The following is an 18,023-nucleotide window of genomic DNA, read 5'->3' on the forward strand; positions in this document are numbered from 1 at the left end:
CAATTCAATACCAATGCCATAAACAATTTCTACCATTTTACTAATTTAATCATCAAAACACCGAATATCTTTCTTTACAACAAAATTATATAACCTACCAAAATAACCATTATAATACCTATGTACATGCCACTTTCATTTAAAGGAAAAAAACATCACCAAAATCTATATGCTGGAGTCAAGATCGTTCGGATGTTGGACCGGGACTCTTGACTTCTACCGACCTGCGCACGGAAACAACCGTACGCTGAGTATTTTATACTTAGTGGTATTACCATAATTCAAATTATAACAATAATAAACATGTAATGCAAAAATCATACATATAAATTTAAATTCAAATTTCATATTTCATATTTCAGCAATAACAATTCATCAATTAATATCATATATCCACAATTTGAACTTGGATACATCATAAACCTTAGGTTCATTCCTCAATCTTATATCACATTTCAATTAACAATTTAACTTTTTCTTCTCATTTCAGTAGCCTTATTGATCAACTCATTCTGTTTATCATTTCATTATTTACCCTATTAACAAAACTCGAACTTTGACGTATACACGGATCCAACCAAACACTCCAGTATGGCACCCAGTGCCTCATCGGATAGTTCGAAGCAATAGTTGACACCCAGTGTCTCATTGGCAAATCCGAAGAAAGTTGGTACCCGGTACCTCATCGAATCTATCTGAAGAAATATAGTGAAACCCAGTGTCTCATCGACTCGAGGTCGAAGTATCCTTGAACTCTTCCAATCCTATGGCATGCCAACTATATCCGACTCAGCTAGACTAGTTAATAGGGTCTCCAAATTCACAATTCAAATTCACTTTCATTTCAAAATTCACTTTAAATATCAAATTCACTTTTCCATTCACTAATCAAAATACAATTCAATACTAACACATATTTCTCATTCAATTCAATTTTCTAAATTCAACTCAATAAAGTTACTTACCTCAATATTTACTTACCATAAAATAAATAAATTTAAAATTAGTATTTAATAATAAATAACTTGAATTATAGTAATACAAACCGTGCTTCTCATGTCTACTCCTCGTCCACTTTTTCTTTTCATTTCTTCGTGGATGCCTCGGGTGCGATATTAGCTACGAAAAATTAAGATAATTTGCATAATCATTATTACAATATAAATTTTTCATCTAATACTTGAATTTATATTTTAATTTCATCCCAATTTCAATTTAATCCCTAAATAGATTCATTTATTTTTCTATCTCAATTCATACCTCATTTCTATTCAATTTCAACTAAACTTAAACTTAACTATCTAATTTTTATCATAAATTCCTAATTTCAAAATTCTTGCAATTTTGGTCCTTATTATATAAAATTTATAACTTATTTTACAATTTAATACATCTCCCAATTCTAATTAGAAATTTATTAATTCAATTTCTAATTCACACTTTACCTAGGAAAATTAATGTTTAAAAATCTAATAACTTCCAAAATTTTCAACATATACTTAATAATATTTTTCTAGGTTCATAAAACTAAAAAATTACAAGAAAAGAACTTAATTTGACTTACCAATTTGGAATTGAACCTTGAAAACCCTAAACTTCTTCTTTTCTTTTCTCTTTTTCTTTGCTTTCTGTTTCGTCCCCTATTCTGTTTCTATTTCCTCTGTTTTCTTTCTTTACTTTACTTATATATAATATGAACATACTACTAAACTCACAATTACTCCTTTACTAATATGGAGGCCCGATAATGTACTTTTCTGATGCTCATAAATTTTGGGTCATTACAGTATAATCCCCCAAATATGAATTCCAAGCTTAGAAATGACATCACATCTTTTCGGCAAATGGAGGACGAAACACTATATGAAGCATGAGAATGATTTAAAGAGTTAATGCAAAAATGTTCAATGCATGGATTCCAGCATTGGACTTAAATGGAGATGTTTTATAATGGGTTGAATGTGCATACAAGGATGGTAGTTGATGTGTCTGGCAATGATACTCTGCTGGATAAAACGTATAAGAAAGCATATGAGATTTTAGAAAAGATTGTCAACAATTATTATCAATATCTAACAACGAGAGTTGGGGCGGGTGAGAGAGTTGTTGTTACCATAGAGCTTGATGCAATCACTTCGTTGATAGCTCAGGTATCTTCTTTAGCTAACATAATTAAAATAATAAAAAATTCAAGTGTAGCCCATGAGATGAAATCAATCAAGTTGTCATGTGTTTATTACGGTGAAAATCATGTGTTTGACGAATGCCCATCAAACCCAGCATAGTGTACTACATGGGTAATTTTAATCGGAATAGTAACCCCTATTCCAACACCTACAATCCAGGGTGGAAGCAGCATCCAAATTTTAGTTGGAGTAATCAAGGTGCGTGGAATTTTAACAATGCTACAACACAAAATGCCAACAATGTACTGCTTGGTTACGTTCAACCTATGCCAAGGGAAAATGTTCAACATGGTCAAGCATCATCTTTTACTTCCATTGAAGCTTTGTTAAAGGAATATATGGGTAAGAATGATGTTATAATCCAGATTCAAGCTACACCTATGAGCTCTAGAGAATCAAGTGGGGTAAATAGTGAATACTTAAAATTTGAGGCCATAATGAGCATTGTCAAGCGATATCAAGAATTGGAGAACATAAGGGAAAGAGCATTAGAAGACCATCACTCTTAGAAATGGGACTCAACTAAGTGACGTTGTTCACGATGCCACAATAGGAAAAGATAACTCGAATAACAACTAGGTAAAGATCCCAAAGTCATCTGATAAACAAACTGAACCTAAAAAGGGTAAGTAGCAAAATGCTATGGCAGAATCAGATCGTGTTGCTAACAAAAATGTCATAGCAAAACAATATCAGAAACCTGAAGGAAGACCACCTCTACCTCTTCCTTAGCGATTCCACTATTCCAAGAAGGATATTAAGTTCAAAAGATTCTTAGAGGTTTTGAAGCAACTCCATATCAATATAACACTAGTAGAAGCTTTGGAATAAATGCCCAATTATGTGAAATTCATGAAAGATATACTATCGAAGAAGCGCAGATTGAGAGAATTTGAGACTGCTGCTTTCACTAAAGGGTGCACAACAATGTTGATGAATAAGTTGCCTCCAAAGTTAAAGGACTCAAGGAGTTTCACTATCCCATGTTTCATTGGAAATCATTATGTTGGTAAGGCGTTATGTGATTTAATAGTGAGTATAAATCTAATACCTCTGTCTATTTTTAGGAAGTTGGGAATGAGGAAGGTAAAACCCACAACAGTCATCTTGCAACTGGCCGATCGATCTTATGCACATCCGGAAGGTAAAATTGAAGACGTACTGGTAATGTTAGATAAATTTATCTTTCTTGTGGGTTTCCTTATTTTAAAATGTAAAGATGACCATGATGTGCCAATTATTCTTGGAAGACCTTTTCTTGCTATAGGTAGAACTTTAATCAATATGCAGAAAGGTGAACTGACCATGAGGATGAGTGACCAACAGTTCACATTCAATGTATCTAATGTGCTGGAATGTGCTTATGAGAATGAAGAATGTCAACCAATTGACTTGATAGAAACAACAGTGGAGGAAGAATTCACAAGATTTTGCCACAACAATTCTGATAGTGATGAAGATTCATTTGAGTGTAGACCCTTGTGCACTTTACTGAAGCAAAATAGACCTTTCAATTTTGATGAAAAATGCTTGGTAGCTCATGTATATCCATATTGAGCTATTACTGTCAAGGACATGGAAACGAGGGACACATTTAAAGCTAATGGGCAATGCTTGAAGCACTACTGAGGTGCTCATATAGAGCGAGACAAACAATCCATTGATCTTTAAGATGTTTAACTTCAACATCTTGAAAATTCTTTTTATTTTTATTTCATTTTGTCGATTTAAATTTATTTTAGTTATTTCATTTCCTTTTTTTAATAAGTTGCATGAGAGGAAGGAGTTGGTGATGCAGAGCTTGTTGAGACGAATCCTGCCAATAAAGAGAATGCGCCCAAAGCACTAGAGGAAAAACCAGAGAAAATAGAGTTTTTTAGCATTGAGATTGACAGTGAGAACGAAGAGGAAGCAAATCCCTCAGTTGCAGTACAAGTTGACAACATTGTACGGTGACATTGATCAATTGATTGATGAACTCACAGAGACCGAAAAGGATGGGGCTGAACTGACCCTAATGAAGAGGAAGTAGAGGTATAAGGTTGCTACTCGTAAATTAACCTGTCAGATAGAATGAAGTATCTACAATACAGTCCAAGCAACGAAAGTTTTCTTTTTCTTTCATACATATTGCATTACATATATTTTTCCATGACATTTTCTGTATATAGATAGTTTGCATATATCTATTCATGCATTGAGGACAATGCTTCCCTTAGGTTTTGGGGTGTGTTGTGCATTTAGGTTGCATTACGTATCTAATATGTATCTTAGTATAGTTAAGTTGTTTGTCAATACCATGTGATTATTAAGTATTGTTTAATCTACAAGAATTTCAATATTTACTCATGATGTTCGATGATGAGTTTATATTCTTCAGTATATCTAGAACATGTGACAGTGGATGAGGCAAGTTTAGCTTAGGTTAGATTGTGAGAAAATCAATTCTTAAAAATGAGATGTCCTATACTTAGTTTTTTTTTTCTTTTTGATTATAGCTGGTGTTTTCTAATGAACTTAGGGTTTTTGAAGCCAAACTCAGTCATTTTGCCACAACATTACTTAAATAAAGGACATTAGGCACCCCAATACTTAGAATTGCTGAGTAAGTCAGCACCACTTTATTTTCTCCATCATTCTATTGATTAGAAAGGTGAGTCGGAGTAAGAGTGTGTAATAAAGAAAAGGGCACTCCACTGTAGCAACAGGTTGAGTAGCTAAGGAGGTAGTTGTTTGCTCCATCCATCTTTTTAGTCAAAAGCCTTAGCTTTAAGAGTGGTTTATATTTAAATTGTGACATGATTGAGTACTAGGTAATTCGATGTATGCTCCATTGTTGTTATCAAGTCAAAGAATTTTGTGACATGTTAAATCCCCTAATGTTATAAAAGGAAAAAAAGAAAAAGAAAAATAATAATAATAAAGAGAAAAAAAGAAGAGAAAAAACAAGTACAAGAAAATCTTGAAAAAGCTGTGAGCAAGGGTTACAAAGTAACTTGAGTTTAGGTAACAAATGAACTGAGTGTATTAGGAGACATTTACTATGGCTCGAAAGCATACATGAGTACTTAGGAAATTTTGTTTTTAAGGACAAATGTTCTACATTACCTTTGTTGAAACGAACCTTTGACATTTGGCCAAGTTTTTAGAGAAAGAAGACTATTGAGAACTAATGTATATGTTGTTCTTTTAATAGATTAACAGTACAAGATAGTTATACGTAAGAGAAAAAATTTGTGCATTCATGCATTCATATGTATTTTGCTTGAAGACAAGCAATAACTTAGGTTTGAGGGTGTGATAACTTTTGAAAAGAGTTATATTTCATGCCTTTAGTCCTAGCTAATTTCTTGTACTCAGGTACATTTAGTTGCATTTTAAGACATTTCATTTGTATTTTCATCATTTCATTAGGAGCTTAGACCGTATTTAAATATTAGGTACTTTTAATTGCTTGTGGTAGGGCTGTGTTTGGTGGTTTGGCATATGCAGGTTGAGGAAAGAGAAATAAAGGAGTGAAGGTTTATCGGGGTAAAAGGTTGGACATTTTGTCAGCACAAATGTCGTGGCAATTCCAAGAGATCGAGTCAACACTCAACGCATACCAGTTTCAGACTAACTTTATTTGTACTAGAAAAATCTGCCTAAAAAAGAGGAGAAGATAATCTTGGGTTGTTGGTTTTTATCCTAGAAAAAGCAATTTAAAAAGAGGAGAAGATAATCTTAGGTTGTTGAAAAAAGAACTTAAAAAGAGGAGAAGATAATTTTTGGTTGTTGAAAAAAGAATTTAAAACGAGGAAGAGATAAACATGGGTTGTTGGATTTACCCTAGGGAAAAAGCTATAAAAGGAATACCTAAAGGACGAACAAAAAGGAAGAGATCCATAGGTGAAACTAAAGGATAGCGGTTGAGTAGAGACGGAAAGAGGAAGACGAAGGTAGTCTCTCTCAGGCACCATAGGACATTGTGCCGTTGGAGTGTGAACTAGACACTCGAAAGTTATTTTCTCAACGTTCTTCTGTTATTTCTTAACTATTTCTCCGTGAATTGATTTGATGAAAACGATGTTGAATGATATGTTGGTTTTGAATTTTATTTGCCAACTCATGAGTTAAATCTCATAGGGTTGAGATTACATTATGCAACCTTTATTATCTTTAATTGTTGCAGCATAGATTTGAATTAATTTACTGTTTCATTCAATTGTTTTTATTTCTAAATTGTATGTGTGCAATCCCTAAACATAGACGACTATGCAGCATGCCCATAAACTAATTTAATTCTGAAAAGGTTGGATTATTTGGACCAAAATTGAATGATATGAGCAAGTACTCGATAAACACTTGTAGTAGACTCTAGACATAGAGCAACGTTCATACAGAAGGAAACAGTGTAGGGTACCGTATTAAAGGCCTATAGACACGGGCAAGGTAACTTGAGGTTTTTACTTTCGAAAGAAGTAGACCACTTTAAAACTCTTCTGAGCAGTAGATTGGTTGTGATTTTGCCGAGGCATTTCTGATAATAAGGTTAGATTCTTAGTAATTCCAACCTTCCATATCAACATCGTATATCCCTTATCCCTTGTCGTAGTATCTTTTCATCGCATCATTAGTTGTTTATTTGTTCTGTTACATGTTATTCATATAATCATTTTCGTAATTATCATCACATTTCTACTCTCATTTTTCCATAGCATTTCCAAGTATTCGTTAATTCCACATATTGCATACATCATCTTCCTTTTAAATGCCATTGCATACTTACCATAGTTTTACCATAGCATTAATCACATTTTATTATAATAAATTGATCACTTTTGTGTTTCAATCCGGTCCTTGTGGGAACGATACACACTCATCAATTTATTACTTAATTCGACGTGTATACTTGCTGTAACAACCCGGTTTTGACCCTAATCGGAACAGTGGTTTCGGGACCACAAATCCGAATTATAAAAATATTATTAATATTATTATGTGTGTTTATTTTGTGTGTATGTGATTGTGTGAAATTTTCGTGTTTTAATTTCGTCGTTTAAGTGTCCGATTTAATAAAAGGGCTTAATCGCGTAAAATGAAAATTTAGGGGTTAATTATAAAAGCACCTAATTGTTGTTGTCTTTATAACTTAGAGGTTTTATAATGCAAATAGTCCACTATGTAAGTTAGTGGGTGGCAAAGGACTAATATAACCTTATTATATATGTTTTGTTTATTAATTATTAAAGGTTAAATAAGTAAATTAATAAATAATGTATAGTATAATAAAACAAAACATAAACAAGCCATTATCATCTCTTTTGTTGGCCGAATGTTGCAAAGAAAGAAAACATCTATGGCATTTAGGGTTTCGGCACTTTGCTAGCTTGATTAAGGTATGAAATTGTTTCGGTTTTTGATAATTTTTACGTTTTTGAGATTGTTGCTTTGAATACTTGAACCCATGTATTAATTTTGTGAATTGTTGATGATTTTGAAATGTGCCATTGATGAATATTTGTGTTTTGTGATGTTTGATGATGAATAATGGAAGATATATCTTAGATTAACATGTTTTGTCTTGGGATTTTTGATGAATTTGAGTATTTAGGGCTAAATTGTGAAAATAAATTTTTGAGGGACTAAAATGGGAAATAAATGAAATACATGGACTTGTATGAATACAATGAAGATTCGGCCGAACTATGGTGTTGTGAGATTTTGTGTAATTTGTGTTTTACGCAATAGGGACTAAATTGTAAAAAGTGTAAAATGTCTGGGGCAAAATGGTAATTTGCCCATTTATGTGTTTTTGGATAAAATTGAATGATTTGATGAATAAGAGGGTTAAATTTGAATATGTTTAGATCACGAACTGAAGAAAACAGAATTAGATCGGGGAAAGTCGAAGGTAATCGAATAGTCGATCGAGTCCGCGAATATCCGAGGTAAGTCTATTAGCTATTTAATGTCATAAAAATCAGTATATAGGTATGTATATGTGCTGTATTTTGATGAATTATAATTGAAAATATGTTGGTTGAAATAATTAAAAGTATGAGTGAATTATATGCATTATTGTTACATGTTCGAATCATAGGTATATACTTATATAGTCATTTGAATTTAGTTAAAGTATGAAGGTATATAAGTATATACATGTATAAATTATTAGATTAATCAAAGATATGTATAAGGTATATGTATATATATAAAAGGGTTCGAATGATTATAAAAGTATATATATATATATATATATAAACTCTTGGATTTGATTTGTGATATGTATGTTATAATTGTATATATATATATAAATTGAATAAGCATGCAAAAATATGTGCATGTGTTGTGTATTGAATTTAGATATGTCATTATATATGTATATACGTGTATAAACCTTTGGAATTAATTTAAGACATGTAATTCATGAGTATATATGTGGTATTGAAAAGTATGTTTATGTGTGAGATGAAAATATATGTATATGCAATATTTGATTGGATATGTTTACATACATGAATAGGTACTTAATCCGAATTTAGGTAGGATATATGTGTAAGATATTATGAAATGCGATGAATCAAGTATATGCGTATATGTTCTTGAAATGAATTTAGGTATGGAACTTATGTATGTTTAAGAAAGTTTTGATTATGTGAATTTATTTATGCAAAAGTCTCGAATGGAAATGAATATATGAGGTTGTTAGTTTGAATGACTAATATAAAGTGATCGAATGTAAATCGACTTATTGTCTAGCAGTGGATGCCGGTGATATAATTCAAAGCTATGTGCCTAGCGTGCTTAATCTTGGTGAATTAATTCAGACTTTACGTCTAGCGTGCTTAATGCTTGGTGATACATTTCGGACTATAGGTCTAGCGGGCTATAAGCGGTGTATCGAATCGTGTTTTAAAACCTAGCGGGCTAAGTGCTGGTGAATCTATTTAAACTATGTGAGAATATGCAATTGATATATCTATGATTTTGGTTATCTGAAATCGATGTATACATAAATATTAGGTTTTATATGCTTGGTGAGTATACATCTACATTCGGTTTTTGCATTTGATTAAACATAATTGTATGCATTTGGTGTATACAAATGATAAAGGCATATGTATATCGTATATGCGGTTGTTGAATTTATAAATGCACATGGGGATATGCAGTTGTTAAATATATACATGGAGCCTATGTGTTTGATAATTATTTATGGATGCAATTGGGATATATATATAAATGTACTCATTAATTTGTATATGATGAATATGTATATATATATATATATATTCGAATGTATGTATTAGCGATGTACTCAGGTATAAATTCATAATGAGTCTATATATATATAAGTGAATATAATATGTGATTGGTATATATATATATATACATGTGTATGATCAATTTTATGCACATGATAAGTACATATGTGAATTGAAAGTATGCAAGTAATAAAGTGTATGTACATTCGGTTTTTTAATTGTTGATAAATATGTATGCATTTGTCTATAAGTATTTGTTAATATATACATATTTTTGTTGTTATGCTATAGACTTACTAAGCTATAAAAGCTTACTTTGTTTGTTTTCTATCCATTTGTTTTATTTTTTTTAGATTTTGGAGACGCGTTACGAGCTCGGGGATCATCAGCATAGTCCATCACACTATCGACTTCTTTTGGTATTTTGTTAAATGTTTGAACTCAATCTTATGGCATGTATAGGTTGAGCACGATATTAATTACATTTTGATTGTAAATTATAATAGCTATGCGAAAGTAATTAAATTTTCAGGTTGTGATCAGTTTGTTTAAAAAAAAATGGTTGTGTTTGTTCGGTAATGCCTCGTAACCCTAATTCGGTGACGGATACGGGTTAGGGGTGTTACATTTTATTGGTATCAGAGCTACGGTTTAGTCGATTCTCGGACTAACGTAGCATGTATGAGTCTAGCTATACATGCCATATTTTTATATCGAGATAGTGTGATGACTGCTGATGTCTAAAAATGTGTTTTCGTATAGTAATGGATCCCGATCGAGCCGTAGCCGATGATGTTGAGAGTATAGCGCCTGCTCCCGCGCAAGGGACAGAGCCAGTAGATTCTCGACCGACCTCGAGTAACCAGGAGGGAGAGGCTAAACAAGCCTTCTACCAAATGATGAATGACTGGTTTACTCAATATGTCCGAACTAATCCGGTTGCACAACAACCCCCGCCCCGACTAATCCATCTTCGATTCCTGTTATACCTCATGTAAGTGATCCGATGAGATTACTTAAGCCTCCTGTTGACAAAATTCGAAAACACGGGGCCGAAGAGTTCAGAGCTACTGATGATGATGATGCTGAGCGAGCTGAATTCTGGCTTGATAATACTATTAGAGTGTTTGATGAGTTATCTTGAACCCCTGATGAGTGCTTGAAATGTGCCATATCTTTGCTACGAGACACTGCATATCACTGGTGAAATACACTAGTATCGGTGGTTCCGAAAGAGCGAGTGACCTGGGAATTCTTTCAGACTGAGTTCCGTAAGAAATACATCAGCCAGAGATTCATTGATCAGAAACGTAAGGAATTTCTTGAATTGAAACAGGGTCGGATGACAGTGACAGAATATGAACGGAAATTTGTGAGACTCAGTAGATATGCTCGAGAGTGTGTTTCGACTGAAGCTATTATGTGTAAAAGATTTGAAGATGGGCTGAATGAAGATATTAAACTGTTAGTGGGCATACTTGAGATAAAGAAGTTCGTAGTACTTGTTGAACGAGCTTGTAAAGCTGAAGAGCTCGGGAAAGAGAAGAGGAAAGCTGACTATGAAGCTCGAGATTTCCGTAAACGATCATTTAGTAAATAGTTCCAGTCGACTTCAAGAAAATCCAGAGAGGATCATAGCCGATCTAAAGCTACTGCAGGGTTTCCTAAGTATGATCGAGATCGACCCCCTGTGAGTTCACGAGCTACTTCAGTTGCTAGCGTTGGTAGTGTTCAACAAAATAGATCAGAGTGCAAGCATTGTGGGAAATGGCATCCTAGAGATTGCAGATTACATGATCGATCTTGCTTTAAGTGTGGTTCAAAGGATCATTTCATTCGAGACTGCCCGATGGTAGCTGAGCAAAACACCGTGCAGAATACCAGACCGAGTAATGTGCCCGTACGAGGTAGACCGCCGAGGCATTTGAGTAATGTAAGTGGTAGTCAGAGAGGAACAAAGGACACGGCAGTTCGATCTGAGGCTCGTGCACCTGCCAGAGCATATGCCATCCGTGCTCGGGAGGAGGCTTCTTCTCGGATGTTATTATGGTACTTTCACTCTTTATGATACTAACGTTATTGCATTGATTGATCCTGGTTCGACTCATTCTTATGTGTGTGAGACTTTAGTATTCAGTAAGACTTTGCCTGTTGAGTCTACTGAGTTTGTAATTAAAGTATCGAACCTCCTGGGCCGGTGTGTTTTGGTTGACAAAGATTGCAAGAATTGTCCGTTGATGATTCGAGATTTATGTTTTCCAGCTGATTTGATGTTGTTACCATTCGACGAGTTTGATATAATTCTGGGTATGGATTGGTTAACTCTGTATGATGCTATAGTAAACTGCAAACGGAAAACTATTGATCTACGGTGTCAGAATGATGAGATTATTCGGATTGAATCTAATGATCTGAAGGGTTTACCAGCAATAATATCCTCGATGTCGGCTCAGAAGTATGTGAGAAAAGGTTGTGAAGCTTACCTTGCATTTGTTCTTGATAGTAAAGTGACCGAAGAGAAGATTGAATCTGTGCCAGTAGTGTGTGAGTATTTAGACGTGTTTCCCGAAGAATTACCGGGTTTGCCACCTATTCGAGAGGTAGAGTTTGGTATTGAGTTAGTACCAGGGACGACTCCAATCTCGATAGCTCCGTACCGTATGGCACTTACCGAATTAAAAGAATTGAAAGTGCAGTTGCAAGAGTTGACTGATAAAGGTTTTGCACGACCGAGTTTCTCTCCTTGGGGTGCACCAGTTCTATTTGTGAAAAAGAAAGACGGAACGATGAGAATGTGCATTGATTATCGGCAACTCAATAAGGTGACTATAAAGAATAAGTATCCGTTACCACGGATTGATGATTTGTTCGATCAGTTGAAAGGGGCTACTGTGTTTTCGAAGATAGATCTGAGGTCAGGCTACTATCGATTCATGAGTTAAAGACTCTGATGTGCCAAAGACTGCTTTCCGAACGAGGTACGGACATTATGAGTTCTTGGTTATGCCTTTTGGACTTACTAATGCACCTGCTGTTTTCATGGATTTGATGAATCGGATTTTTAGACAGCATCTGGATCGGTTTGTGGTAGTATTTATAGATGATATTTTGATCTACTCTCATGATGAAACCGAGCATGCTGAACATTTGAGACTTGTTTTACAAACTTTGCGAGATAAATAGTTGTATGCAAAGTTCAGTAAATGTGAGTTCTGGTTACGTGAAGTTAGTTTTCTGGGCCATGTTGTGTCAGCATCGGGTATTCGGGTTGATCCAAGTAAAATTTCAGCTATACTTGATTGGAAACCTCCGAGAAATGTCTCTGAAGTTCGAAGTTTTCTGGGGCTCGCCGGTTATTATAGACGGTTCGTGAAAGGATTCTCTATGATTGCGACCCCGATGACAAAGCTACTACAAAAAGACGTTAAATTCGAGTAGTCAGAAAGGTGTCAGAAAAGCTTTGATCAGTTGAAAGTTCTTTTGACTGAAGCTCCAGTCCTAGTTCAGCCCGAATCGGGTAAAGAGTTTGTTATCTATAGTGATGCATCTTTAAATGGTTTGGGTTGTGTTTTGATGCAAGAAGGCAAAGTTGTAGCCTATGCCTCAAGACAGTTAAAGCCGCATGAAAAGAACTATCCGACGCATGATCTGGAATTGGCCGCTATTGTATTTGCGTTAAAAATATGGCGTCACTATCTGTTTGGCGAAAGATGTCATGTTTATTCCGATCACAAAAGCCTGAAATATTTGATGACTCAGAAAGATCTGAATTTGAGACAGCGTCGATGGTTAGAATTGCTGAAAGATTACGAGCTTGTGATTGACTATCATCCGGGAAAGGCTAATGTTGTTGCTGATGCCCTAAGTCGAAAATCACTGTTTACTTTGCATGCAATGAACGCACATATGGTTATGTCTGATGATGGTGCGATAGTAGCTGGGTTGAAAGCAAAACCGTTATTTGTTCAACAGATTTGTGAAGCCCAGAAAGTCGATAATGATTTACTTGCAAAACGAACTCAGTGTGACCTAAATGTTGATTCAGAATTTCTAGTTGATGCTGAAGATTGTTTGAGATTCAGAAATCGATTATGTGTTCCGAGAAATTCGAAGTTAATACAGGTGATTTTGAATGAAGCTCATAATAGCCGACTTTCGGTTCATCCGGGAAGTACGAAAATGTATAACGATCTGAAACAGCACTATTGGTGGCATGGTATGAAACGAGACATTTCTGACTTTGTTTCGAAATGTTTAATTTGTCAGCAAGTTAAAGCCGAGCATCAGGTACCATCTGGGTTGCTTCAGCCGATCATGATACCTGAGTGGAAATGAGACAGAGTTACGATGGATTTTGTATCCGGTTTACCATTGACACCCAGCAAGAAAGATGCAATTTGGGTTGTTGTTGATAGATTGACAAAATCGGCTCACTTTGTTCCGGTTCGTATTGATTATTCACTTGATAAACTTGCTGAATTGTACATTTCTCAGATTGTGAGATTGCACGGAGTGCCTATTTCTATTATTTCGGACAGAGACCCGAGATTTACATCGCGGTTTTGGAAGAAATTACAAGATGCTTTAGGTACGAAGCTACATTTTAGCACAGCTTTTCATCCGCAAACAGACGGTCAATCTGAGCGAATCATTCAGATACTTGAGGATATGTTGAGATGTTGCATTCTCGAGTTTGAAGGTACGTGGGAAAGATATTTACCTTTGATTGAATTTGCTTATAATAACAGCTTTCAATCTAGTATCAAAATGGCACCTTATGAGGCTTTGTACGGTCGTAAATGTCGTACACCACTGTATTGGACCGAGCTCAGTGAAAATAAAATACACGGGGTTGATCTGATTAAAGAGACTGAACAGAAAGTGAAAGTGATTCGGGATAGTCTGAAATCAGCATCGGATCGTCAGAAATCTTATGCGGATTTGAAAAGAAAGGATATAGAGTTTCAGATCGGGGATAAAGTGTTTTTAAAAGTCTCACCGTGGAAGAAAATATTCAGATTCGGTCATAAAGGCAAATTGAGTCCGAGATTCATTGGACCGTATGAGATTATAGGCGTGTGGGACCGGTTGCTTATAAATTGATGTTACTACTTTGAGTTAGAAAAGATTCATAATGTATTCCATGTTTCGATGCTCCGTAGATACCGATCTGATCCTTCGTATGTGATTAGTCCGACGGAGATTGAAATTAATTCTGATATGTCATATGAAGAAAAACCGATTAGTATTTTGGCTCGGGAGATCAAAGAATTACGGAATAAGAAAATTCCGTTAGTTAAAGTATTGTGGCATAAGCACAGAATTGAGGAAGCAACTTGGGAGTCAGAAGATACGATGAAAGAGCGTTATCCAAACCTATTCACCGGTAAGAATTTTCGGGGACGAAAATCCCTAAAGGGGGGAGAGTTGTAACAACCCGGTTTTGACCCTAATCGGAACAGTGGTTTCGGGACCACAAATCTAAATTATAAAAATATTATTAATATTATTATGTGTGTTTATTTTGTGTGTATGTGATTGTGTGAAATTTTCGTGTTTTAATTTCGTCGTTTAAGTGTCCGATTTAATAAAAGGGCTTAATCGCGTAAAATGAAAATTTAGGGGTTAATTATAAAAGCACCTAATTGTTGTTGTCTTTATAACTTAGAGGTTTTATAATGCAAATAGTCCACTATGTAAGTTAGTGGGTGGCAAAGGACTAATATAACCTTATTATATATGTTTTGTTTATTAATTATTAAAGGTTAAATAAGTAAATTAATAAATAATGTATAGTATAATAAAACAAAACATAAACAAGCCATTATCATCTCTTTTGTTGGCGAATGTTGCAAAGAAAGAAAACATCTATGGCATTTAGGGTTTCGCACTTTGCTAGCTTGATTAAGGTATGAAATTGTTTCGATTTTGATAATTTTACGTTTTGAGATTGTTGCTTTGAATACTTGAACTCATGTATTAATTTTGTGAATTGTTGATGATTTTGAAATGTGCCATTGATGAATATTTGTGTTTTGTGATGTTTGATGATGAATAATGGAAGATATGTCTTAGATTAACATGTTTTGTCTTGGGATTTTTGATGAATTTGAGTATTTAGGGCTAAATTGTGAAAATAAATTTTTGAGGGACTAAAATGGGAAATAAATGAAATACATGGACTTGTATGAATACAATGAAGATTCGGCCTAACTATGGTGTTGTGAGATTTTGTGTAATTTGTGTTTTACGCAATAGGGACTAAATTGCAAAAAGTGTAAAATGTCTGGGGCAAAATGGTAATTTGCCCATTTATGTGTTTTTGGATAAAATTGAATGATTTGATGAATAAGAGGGTTAAATTTGAATATGTTTAGATCACGAACTGAAGAAAACAGAATTAGATCGGGGAAAGTCGAAGGTAATCGAATAGTCGATCGAGTCCGCGAATATCCGAGGTAAGTCTATTAGCTATTTAATGTCATAAAAATCAGTATATAGGTATGTATATGTGCTGTATTTTGATGAATTATAATTGAAAATATGTTGGTTGAAATAATTAAAAGTATGAATGAATTATATGCATTATTGTTACATGTTCGAATCATAGGTATATACTTATATAGTCATTTGAATTTAGTTAAAGTATGAAGGTATATAAGTATATACATGTATAAATTATTAGATTAATCAAAGATATGTATAAGGTATATGTATATATATAAAAGGGTTCGAATGATTATAAAAGTATATATATATATATATATATATATATAAACTCTTGGATTTGATTTGTGATATGTATGTTATAATTGTATATATATATATATAAATTGAATAAGCATGCAAAAATACGTGCATGTGTTGTGTATTGAATTTAGATATGTCATTATATATGTATATACGTGTATAAACCTTTGGAATTAATTTAAGACATGTAATTCATGAGTATATATGTGGTATTGAAAAAGTATGTTTATGTGTGAGATGAAAATATATGTATATGCAATATTTGATTGGATATGTTTACATACATGAATAGGTACTTAATCCGAATTTAGGTAGGATATATGTGTAAGATATTATGAAATGCGATGAATCAAGTATATGCGTATATGTTCTTGAAATGAATTTAGGTATGGAACTTATGTATGTTTAAGAAAGTTTTGATTATGTGAATTTATTTATGCAAAAGTCTCGAATGGAAATGAATATATGAGGTTGTTAGTTTGAATGACTAATATAAAGTGATCGAATGTAAATCAGACTTATTGTCTAGCAGGCTGGATGCCGGTGATATAATTCAGGCTATGTGCCTAGCAGGCTTAATGCCGGTGAATTAATTCAGACTTTACGTCTAGCAGGCTTAATGCCGGTGATACATTTCGGACTATAGGTCTAGCAGGCTATAAGCCGGTGTATCGAATCAGGTTTTAAAACCTAGCAGGCTAAGTGCCGGTGAATCTATTTAAACTATGTGAGAATATGCAATTGATATATCTATGATTTTGGTTATCTGAAATCGATGTATACATAAATATTAGGTTTTTATATGCTTGGTGAGTATACATCTACATTCCGTTTTTGCATTTGATTAAACATAATTGTATGCATTTGGTGTATACAAATGATAAAGGCATATGTATATCGTATATGCGGTTGTTGAATTTATAAATGCACATGGGGATATGCGGTTGTTAAATATATACATGGAGCCTATGTGTTTGATAATTATTTATGGATGCAATTGGGATATATATATAAATGTACTCATTAATTTGTATATGATGAATATGTATATATATATATATATATATATATTGAATGTATGTATTAGCGATGTACTCGTATAAATTCATAATGAGTCTATATATATATAAGTGAATATAATATGTGATTGGTATATATATATATATACATGTGTATGATCAATTTTATGCACATGATAAGTACATATGTGAATTCGAAAGTATGCAAGTAATAAAGTGTATGTACATTCGGTTTTTTAATTGTTGATAAATATGTATGCATTTGTCTATAAGTATTTGTTAATATATACATATTTTTGTTGTTATGCTATAGACTTACTAAGCTATAAAAGCTTACTTTGTTTGTTTTCTATCCATTTGTTTTATTTTTTTTAGATTTTGGAGACGCGTTACGAGCTCGGGGATCATCAGCATAGTCCATCACACTATCGACTTCTTTTGGTATTTTGTTAAATGTTTGAACTCAATCTTATGGCATGTATAGGTTGAGCACGATATTAATTACATTTTGATTGTAAATTATAATAACTATGCGAAAGTAATTAAATTTTCATGTTGTGATCAGTTTGTTTAAAAAAAAAATGGTTGTGTTTGTTCGGTAATGCCTCGTAACCCTAATTCGGCGACGGATACGGGTTAGGGGTGTTACACTTGCACAAAGCGCATATCATTTCAGATGCATCAATGGTATGAACTAACTCCCATTCGAGGATGTGAAGAGTCATTTGTTGAGTAAAGATAAACTCGACAATGAATTTGGTTCGAATATCAAGGTAGATAGACAAGCTTTCATTTTGGTTGCATGAAAGAAACGAGATAAA

General features: G+C 33.7%; 1 non-coding gene across 1 annotated transcript; it reads right to left on the reverse strand.

The window, feature by feature from the left end:
- Nucleotides 1-1,811: 1,811 nt before the first annotated feature.
- Nucleotides 1,812-1,918, reverse strand: LOC128035056 (small nucleolar RNA R71). The gene has a single exon (XR_008191459.1). It is a non-coding gene; the product is annotated as a small nucleolar RNA R71 (small nucleolar RNA).
- Between the last annotated feature and the right edge of the window lie 16,105 nt (nt 1,919-18,023).

The sequence above is a fragment of the Gossypium raimondii genome, chromosome 11, assembly GCF_025698545.1.
Source record: "Gossypium raimondii isolate GPD5lz chromosome 11, ASM2569854v1, whole genome shotgun sequence".
In the NCBI taxonomy this organism is placed as follows: Eukaryota; Viridiplantae; Streptophyta; class Magnoliopsida; order Malvales; family Malvaceae; genus Gossypium; species Gossypium raimondii.